Source organism: Mustela erminea, chromosome 1 (genome assembly GCF_009829155.1).
Source record: "Mustela erminea isolate mMusErm1 chromosome 1, mMusErm1.Pri, whole genome shotgun sequence".
Classification (NCBI taxonomy): domain Eukaryota; kingdom Metazoa; phylum Chordata; class Mammalia; order Carnivora; family Mustelidae; genus Mustela; species Mustela erminea.
The window spans coordinates 135,489,720-135,499,490 of NC_045614.1; the positions used below are offsets into that span (position 1 = coordinate 135,489,720).

General features: G+C 43.2%; 1 long non-coding RNA gene across 1 annotated transcript; it reads left to right on the forward strand.

The window, feature by feature from the left end:
* Nucleotides 1–2,455: 2,455 nt before the first annotated feature.
* LOC116590712 lies at nucleotides 2,456–8,165 on the forward strand. The gene is made up of 3 exons (XR_004285711.1): nucleotides 2,456–3,035; nucleotides 6,554–6,802; nucleotides 7,108–8,165. It is a non-coding gene; the product is annotated as an uncharacterized LOC116590712 (long non-coding RNA).
* The last annotated feature ends 1,606 nt before the right edge of the window (nucleotides 8,166–9,771 follow it).

Genomic DNA, 9,771 nt, shown 5'->3' on the forward strand with positions numbered 1-9,771 from the left:
ATCCTCAGAATAACTCCACAGGGCAGGTATGTTTTACAGAGGAGTGAACTGGGGAAAAGAGAGCTAAATGATTTGCTCAGGATCAGGTAATCAGGAAGAGGTGAATCCAGGTTTGAACTTGGGCAGTCTGACTGATTCTTGCTGGCTGCAGGAAGGACGGGGAGAGAGGTTATTTCAGCTTTTCCAGTTTCTAAAGTAGAGACAGGAAAAGAAGGAGGTGGGAGATGTTGAATGAGTCACCTATGATGTCTGCCAAATCTGGTCAGGTTTTTTTTCCCCTCTTATTAACTGTTTCTTCCTCCCTGTCATGGCTCTACACATGCTTTATTTATTTATTTATTTATTTTAATATTTTTATTTATTTATTTGACAGAGAGAAATCACAAGTAGATGGAGAGGCAGGCAGAGAGAGAGAGGGAAGCAGGCTCCCTGCTGAGCAGAGAGCCCGATGCGGGCCTTGATCCCAGGACCCTGAGATCATGACCTGAGCCGAAGGCAGCGGCTTAACCCACTGAGCCACCCAGGTGCCCACTACACATGCTTTAAACACTTCTCCAGTGTCCGACTGTTTCACACACCCTCATCTTTCAGAAGACTTGCATTTCTGGAGTCCTCATAGTCAGGATGACATATGAAAATGACATGTGTTGACAGCCCCTGACAGCCGATGAGAAACTGACCACGGTCTTTAATCACTGCTATGAAGACTATTGTGCTTGGGGAGGGATGCTTGAATAAGGGGTGATTTCAATAGATGGGCACCTCAAGAGCTTATTTTCTATATCATGTTTGCTTTCCTACATAACCTGGCATCCCAGATCCTTTAATAATGAGTACTAAGGTTGATGTAGGAAAGATGTTGGGATATGAAGTTGACTGCCAAGAAAGAATTCTTGAGACATCTTTGGTGCAAAAAGGTGGTCTTACTAAAGCACAGGGACAGGACCCATGGGCAGGAAGGGTGGCCCATTACACACTTTCAAGTTGGGAAGGGGTTAGGGATAGCATAAGTCCCTAAGGAATTTTGGAAGTAAGGTTTCCTGGACCTAGAGAGGGTTAGCTATGGTTGGGAAAAAGTCATTTATTACCATCTAATAAAACTTAAGTCATGAGAACCTTCAAATGTGTATTGGTGGGTCATGTGCTTGGGGGATGATTGCCAACATGTACCTTGGAGGGGGGGGGTTAGAGATAAAAGAAATTTCTAAAGGAATTTTTATATGTTAGACTTAAGGATCCTGGGGATTGGGCTAAGATTGCCTTTTGCCCTTAGCAGAGAATTAACATCGAGGCAGTTGAGTCCCTAGAGGAAAGTCTCTCTGCCTGTTTCAAGGACTTGTAGGAAGTAAAGAAATGTAATAATTTTTCTTCTGCCTTTGTTTCCCACATAGGATCAAAGAACTCCTCGAATACAGAATTAGGTACCAGAGTAACCTAATATTTTCTTTCCTCCTCAGTCTCATGTCTCCCTTAAAGAGGATGTTTGGAGAATGTGGGGGAACATTTAACAATGACAAGAAAACCCTGTAGGTTTGAGGCCCACACTGGACTCCCAAGCTCATCCTTTCCTCAGGCCTCCAGGCTCCTGTCCATGGCTGGTTTGAAGTCTGTCAGTGTCTCTAGACACAGCTCTCCTTAACCACCGCTGCTGTGGCCCAGGAGCTGACCACGGTTGTCCCCCTTCCCCCAGCTACTAACTGACTTGAGCGCAGGTCCTCCTCCTGTTGGTGCTGGTGTATGCTGAGCTGCCGGAGCTGTTCTGGAGGTGAAGAAGGTGGTTCTTTCATGATGTTTCACAACCCTTTTTTTAGTCCTGGCATAGGGATATTTGAGACCTTCTGCTCCCTGACCAGCATCAACTCTCCATCTCCTGCGACTCCCTCAGGATACTGAGACAACTTGTCTCTGGATAGATTTGGAAGAATCTGGGGTAGGACCAGACAGCATCTAGCCCTCTACTAAAAGATAATTAAAATCATCACACACACAGAGTTTGCTCTTGGACAACATTGATTCGAACTGGGTGGATCCACTTATACATGGATTTTTTTTTCCAGTAAATACAGTAGAATACTGTACTATACATGTATTTATGATTTTACTAATATTTTCTTTATTATAGGAGTGATGTAAATCATACACATAACAAACAAAATGTGTGTTAATCAACTTGTCATAGGGCATCTGGTCAACAGTAAGATTTTGGGGGAGTCAAAAGTTACAAGTGGATTTTTTTTGGGAAGATTTTATTTATTTGTCGGAAAGCACAAGCAAGGCAGAGTGGCAGGCAGAGGCTGAGAGAGAAGCAGGCCCCCTGCCAAGCAAGGAGCCTGATGTGGGACTGGATCCCAGCACCCAGGGACCATGATCTGAGCAGAAGGCAGAGGCTTAACCAACTGAGCCACCCAGGCAACCCTATATGTGGATTTTTGACTGTGGGTGTCAGTGCCTCTAACCCCCATGATGTTCAAGGATCAGTTGTATGTTTATGTTAAAGGTTTAATTTTACTCACTAATCAATGAAGAAACTAGGCAGGCATTATAACCCTTAAGAACAGATGCATTTATAGATTAGAAATACTGAAATTAATATGTGATTGGAAGCAAACTGGTTTTTCCACAGGGGCTAGGGAAATCAACTGGACGTTTTACAGCATAACATTTGCATGCTCATGAGAGCATTTTGCATTACTATCAACTACTTACAACTGAAAAGGTTGTAAAAAAGCTCAGAGAGAGGAAGAGATTAGAATCGGAGAACCGAGGCTGTCCTTTGGTCTCTGCGGGGTTTCCAGGAAGCAGGATCCTCTTTCTACAACCTTTACAGCTTCTCTTCCGCTGAATAGCCCACAGATTCCTTGTACCGGCCACAGGGCGACAGCCTTAATGCCAGGTTCCCGGGTTAACAGGAGCTCCCACATTGTTCTTTTCCTGTTTTTCTCAGGTTCTCAGGGCCACTGGCTCCTGCACTCTTGGAGGCCTGCCAGAGTCCTAATATGGGATGTGGAAATCAGGCCTCTCCTGGAACGCTCGCGGTAAGTTGGACCCTTCATGTGTATTGCTGTATTGAGGGAGGGAAGCTTCTGATGTGGGAAACAAAGGCAGAAAAATTACTAAATGTAACCCATTGACAAGTCCTTGAAACAGGCAGGGTGACATTCCTCTAGGGACTCAACTGCTTCAATGATAATACTTTGCTAAAGGCAAAAGGCAATCCTAGTCTGACACCCCCCCCCCACCCACCCACCAGGGTCCTGTTATTCTACTTTAATGTATAAAAATTCCTTTGGAGATTTCCTTTATCTCTAACCCCCCCAATATCTGTTTTGGCAATCATCCCCCAAGCGTATGGCACCGATATACTTTTGAAGGGTCTCATGACTAAAGTTTAATTAGCTGATGATAAATGATCTTTTCCCAACAATAGCTAGCCCCCTCTAGGTCCTGGAAACCTTGCTTGCAAAATAATTTAAATACTTATGCTGTCCCTAACCCCCACCCAAACTTGAAAGTATATAATGGGCCACTCCTTATGACCCCCCCATGCAGCCCTTTCTGTTTTAATAAAATCACCTTTTTGCACTAAAAATGTCTCAAGAATTCTTCCTTGGCCATTGGCTTCAAACCGTAATAACGTCTTTCCTACATCACTACTGGAAAGACTGGATAGGATCAAGTTGGGAAACATCTTCTGCGTCACACTGCAGATTTTGGTCTTGACCCCAAAGGCAGTGGAGGACAGCCACGGTCTTTCGAACAGATCAGTGCAGTCATCAGGGCTGGGTTTTGATGAGATAACTGGAGGTGGCATGAAGGACACACCGCAGAGAGGAGACCAAAGATATTTTGGGGTGGGGGGTAGGAGGGGTAAGATGAAATGGAGATGGTTAAGTCTTAGTTTACGTAATTGTCTTGAGTGAATGGAAATGACTTTTAGAGAATTTTCTGCCCATCAAAAAGACACACCTTCCATTCTTCCGAAGAGTATCTCCAGGTTTGTTCTGCTCTCCCTCCCTGTCTCCTCAGACTTCCCTCTCTCCAATAGCCCCTAAGCTAGGAGAACACTCACCCACTGTCCAACACTGTGGCTCAGTGCGAGATGCTTAAGAGGATTCATGCTCTGTGCAAAAATCGTATACAATGTTAGGAGCCAGGGTGTGAAAGGCAAACCTGAACAAGTAGGGTAAGGAAATTGATCTTAGTCAGACTGTTGCTATATAAAGAGCCTTTTAGATGTTAAGATCAGTGTCTCTGCAGAGTGGTTTCCCCTAAGACACTCATAGGGAGGAGTAGGCAAATTATAGGTGGGGTGATCTTATAGTTAGAGTTGCCTCTATCTCAGGGGAAGCCCCAGTCAGTCAGCCAATCAAAAAAATATATTTCTGTGTCTAGTTGGGTTTTTTGGGGAGGATTGGAGGGGAGCAATGGCAAGCTGCCTTAACACAGCCTACTTTGGCACACAGATTATGCTGTACTGAACACAATCAAGGCTCAAAAGACTGAGGAAGAAACTTTGCTTCCCCACAATTGCTTTGCATTTAGATAGAGAACTTGCTCCAGATAGAGAACTGTCACCGTAGATAACTATAGTAGGACATGAGCTAGGTATGGGAGACAGGAACAGAGCAAGGCCTGCTTGAGCAAAGTCCTCTATGTCCTGAGGCTTCTGCGTGACCCAGTAGACACTTGTTTACCAAACATTTACTCTCTTTCATTTTCCTGTGAATTGCATTTGTTTCTTTTGAAGTCCCAGACCCCGTCACCTTCTCCTTAGTTCAGAGTGACATATACACTCCTTTTGCCTGAGTGTCTTTGGAATTTCCATGTCTGTGTGGATTCCCCATACATACAGGATTTTCTTCTGTTAATCTGCCTCATGTCAATTTGATTCTTAGTTCAGCTAGAAGGACCTTGAAGGCAGAGGTAAGTCGTCTTCCCCCATTAAGAAGGGGTCAGTTCATCTAGTCATTTTTGAGACGATTGAGCGACAGGCCCAAAATGGAGTCATTGATATAGGACTGTATCACCAAACAGAGACCTCATACCTAGCCTAACTGCAGTTTCAGCCTTTTCCAGGAATATAATCTTAACCAGACAGTCTGGAATTTCCTGGTCAGCACTAGGAAGGAAATCTGCCTGATAGACCCCTGCCATCCCCCAAAGGAAGGTGACCTTGGCTGAAAGAATCCATTCTTTGCTATTAACATCCTTGACCTGACCCCTTCTGTCTATAAAAATCTCCCAATTTGCACAACTCCTTGGAGCAATTTTCTGTTTGTTAGATGGGATGCTACCCAATTCATGAATCAGTGAGTAAAGCCAAACAGATCTTTAAATTTACTCAGTTGAATTTTGCTTTTTAACAAGACAATAGGAATTTGAAGTGTCTGTGTCTGACTTTCACATAGGTAAGCAATGGGGTATTTGCGTGTCTTACCTAAGGGAAAGGTAGTTTTTCACAAGAGCCCTTTCTAGTAACACAGAAGGATGGAGGAATTCAGGAAACAAAGGGTTGGGAGGATTAATCCTCCCCATTTTCCAGAAGAACAGGGATCAGGTAAAGTTCAGTGTTGTCAGTGATTATGGATTTATAGATAAATCAAAGGTCCAGCCTTTGTGTAAAGAAATGATACATTATGGGGTGCCTGGGTGGCTCAGTGTGTTAAGCCTCTGCCTTCAACCCAGGTCTCAGGGTCCTGGGATTGAGCCCTGCATCGGGCATTATGCTCAGCAGGGAGCCTGCTTTCCCCTACCCCTCCGCCTGCCTCTCTGCCTACTTGTGATCTCACTCTCTATCAAATAAATAAATAAAATTATTAAAAAAATGATACATTATGTTTAGGAGGAAGTTGGAATGTAGATATCCTGACTCCCAATATTGTAACTCACTCTTTTACAGAGGTTAAGAAATTCAAAGTCTCTCTGTATCACCCAAATCTCATTAACAAATGGGGAGGGCCAGGCCCTGCTGTAACCTGGAGAGCATGTACCCCATCAAAAGGGGGGAATGCTCATGGGAAATGCGGGGCCCAATGTTGAAAGACGTCGTTTTCTTAATTTCAACAAGGGATTCTGATTATCTACTTGTTTACATTTCTACAAATACATTTATTTATACAAAGTATCTAGAAATCTGATGGGAAACCAATTTGTTTTTAATTGAAGTGCAGTTGACATACAATCTTACATTAGTTTCAAGTATACAACATAGTGATTTGACATTTATACACAGGAGGAAATGCTGAGCACGGGTGGGTGTTACCGTGTATCACACAAAGTGATTAGAATATTATTGACTGTGTTCCCTCTGCTGCACTTTCCATCCCTATGACTGACTGATTTTATAACTGCAAGTTTGTACCTCCGTCCCCTTCACCTATTCACCCATCTTCCCAGCTCCCTCTCCTGTGTCAAACCACCCGTTTTGTGCTTTGTATTTATGAGTCTGTTTCTGTTTGACTTGTTTTGTGTTTCGGATTCCACACATGAGTGAGATCATATGGTATTTGTCTCCTTCTGTCCGACTTACTTCACTTACCGTTATACCCTCTAGGTCTATCCACATTGCCACAAATGGCAAGATTGTCAAGTAACATCTCCTAATTTAAGAGTTGAAGCTATCATAAATATCAGGAAACATACCAGGAAGATGACAGTTTGCAACCTCTCATGTAGAAGTCGCCCAGTTACAAACTCCCCTGCTCTTACTCTACTCCTTGCGACCGCCTTCAAAAGAGGGCACAGCAGCAGGGACTGCAGGTTCTCCAGAGGGGCTGACTGATGGCGTAGGGTTCCCCAGCTGGTAAGTAGCCTCACTCAAGTGGAAGCCAGCTCTGCATGACTGGGCCTTCTCTTCCTGGGTATGCCACACCCTCCCTTGCAGTCTGGTCCCAAGTCCCCTCTTCTATTGAGAAATGGGGAGGGAGGGTGAATGTTGTGTGGATAGCCATCATTTTCTCTCGAGTTCTAACACTCTGGGGGCCTTCTCTAATTCTATTTGTAATTCCACCAAGGAATTCGGCAGGTTTGTAAGTTAATCCTAGCTCACTCATTTCAGAAAATAGATTTTTCGTTTTTCATTCCCAAGCTGGTCGTCTGTTTTTTCAGAAGCTGCTGTCTTCCCCATGTACAAAATCCGAAATGGCAATCGGAGTCTTAAGAGAGATGAAGGTGAAGAACAGACCAGAAAAGAAATAGTTATTTTATTGGTCAGCTGGCCAAGGAGCAGGACAAATATCAGTTATAAATAACAAAGGCCTTTAACTCACCAAGTTACCTTTTCTCTTATGATCAAGATAAAACTCAAGATTGACGATGTCCAGGGACGGGATAAGTTTCAGTTTCCAGAAAGCCCCCTTTGGCATCACATGAATAACAGGTTCCCAGCTGGTTATACTATTTCTCTGGTTCTTACAAGTATCAGCTGCAATTAGGGATTCTCAGAAAGCTCCAGAAAAGATGACTCTGTACAAAGTAAATTTCATCAAGTGGAGGTCCTTTTCTTTTCTTTTTTCTTTTTTCTTTTTTTACATTTTATTTTTAAGTAATCTCTGCACCCAACAAGGGGCTCAAACTTAACCACCCTGAGAGCAAGGATGCTCCACCATCCAAGCCAGCTGGGTGCCTTACGTGGGAGCTTCTGGTCTGGTCTTGTATTCTTGTATTCTCCAGGTCTGTCAAAACTTGAAGAGCTAACTGATGTAACAGGATAATGACACTAGCTCAAATGATTTCTGTTTCCTCTTTACCTTGCTTTGCAAGGAGAATTTTATTTTTCTGTACTGTGTAAGCAAAGTTTGAGAAATCTGGGAAGATAGCCAAGAAATGTAGTCCTCTGAAAAACAAACTGGGGGTATAAGAAGAATGACATTAACTGACTTCTGTGGAAATAACACATTTAAATGATGATGAGTAAGTAGGAAGCATTGGACTAGTGCAACGTTTCTCAAAGTGAATTGTAAATAGAAACCTACAAGAGTTTCATGACCAAATAATTTCTTCAAGTACTGGATTGTGATGTTGAAACACATTCATTTTTGTAGAGTTTCTCAGAACCTTTAATGTATTGATGTACATTGTGAACTTCGAGGAGAAGCTATAGTATGTAGTATTTTCCAAGTGTGTTTTACTATGGAGTCATTTTTTAAAGATTTTATTCATTTATTTGAGAAAGAGAGAACACAAGGGGGAAGGGGACAGGAAGAAGGAGAAGCAGGCTCCCCATGCAGGGCTCCATCCCCGAACTCCAGGATCATGACCAAAGGCAGACACTTAACTGACTGAACCACCCAGGCACTCCTGGAATCACATTTTGTAGACAAATCTACTTTGGCAAGTACTCCATACTGGAGTATTTTATTAATTTCAAAAGGGATTCTGATTTTCTGCTTGTATATATTTCCATAAGTAAGTTTATTTATACAAATAAATATTTGTACAAGTAAGTCTATACATAAGGTGATTTGTACAGATGAATTTAAATGTCTCAGTATGTGCTGTACTTACAGTCTGAGGGGGAGAGCTGAAAAGAGAATTGGATAAGAGGTAGAATTTGTGCCAGGCCATCTGGGTGTTTCTCTGTCATGGGTGGGTACTAGTTTATGAGGGCTGCCATCATGAAATACCACAGCATGGGTGGCTTACACAACAGAAATCAGTTTTTTCCTAGTTCTGGAACCTAGAAGTCCAAGGTCAAGGCGTCAGCGGGGCTGGTTCTTCTTCCTTAGCTTGCGGATGGCCTCCTCCTCCCTGTGTCCTCATGTGGTCTTCCCTCTGTGCTTGTTTATATACCAATCCCCTTCTCTTATAAGAATACAAGTCATATTGGAGGCAGCCCACCCTAACGACTTCCTTTTACCTTACTTACCTCTTTATAGGCCTCGCCTCTGAATGTATTCACACTCTGAGGTACTGAGGGTTAGGATTTAACACATGAGTTTTGAGGGGACACAATTCAGCTCATAACAGTGGACTAGCAACATAAATACCCAGGAGCTGGCTATGCATTTCACTGAGACCATAATCATCTTTGGACCCCATCCCAGTCCTTCTTGAGCAGGCTTTTTTTTTCTTTTAAGATTTTATCTATCTATCTATCTATCTATCTATCTATCTATCTATCTACCTGACAGGGAGAGAGGGAACACAAGTTGGGGGAGAGGGAGAGGGAGAAGCAGGCTTCCCACCGAGCAGGGAGCCCAATGCGGGGCTTGATCCCAGAACACTGGGGTCATGATCCGAGCCGAAGGCAGCCGCTTAATGACTGAGCCACCCAGACGCCCCTTGAGCAGGCTTTTGAACCTGAGATGAGCCTCAGAGGATGTTCCAGCTGGGAGAAACCAGTCTCACAGTCAGACACAGTCTCTCTGACCATTGTATTTCTCAGGAAACTTAATACATCAGCCTGCTGTTGTGAGCTAACCTCTTGAAAGTTTGGTTAAGATGACTTAGTTTCCCTGAACCTGATCACACCTAATTGGATGGATAAAATGTGTTTTTTAAACTAACAAAGCTGGGGGCCAGATATTGCCCCTGCTGTGCCTCTACCAGGAGAGCCAAGAAAAAGGAATGAGCTCTGACTGAGGGTCAAGTATTCAGCAGGGACTGACTAGGCATAATAACAGCTCACTAACCTGAACTGCACTGGGCCTTTCCATCATCTCATCTGTTGCTTACAACATCTCTTTGAGATAAAGGTACTGTGATCACCTCTAGATTAAAGATGAAGAAAATGAATTCTACCTCTGAAACTAATAATACAGTATATGTTAA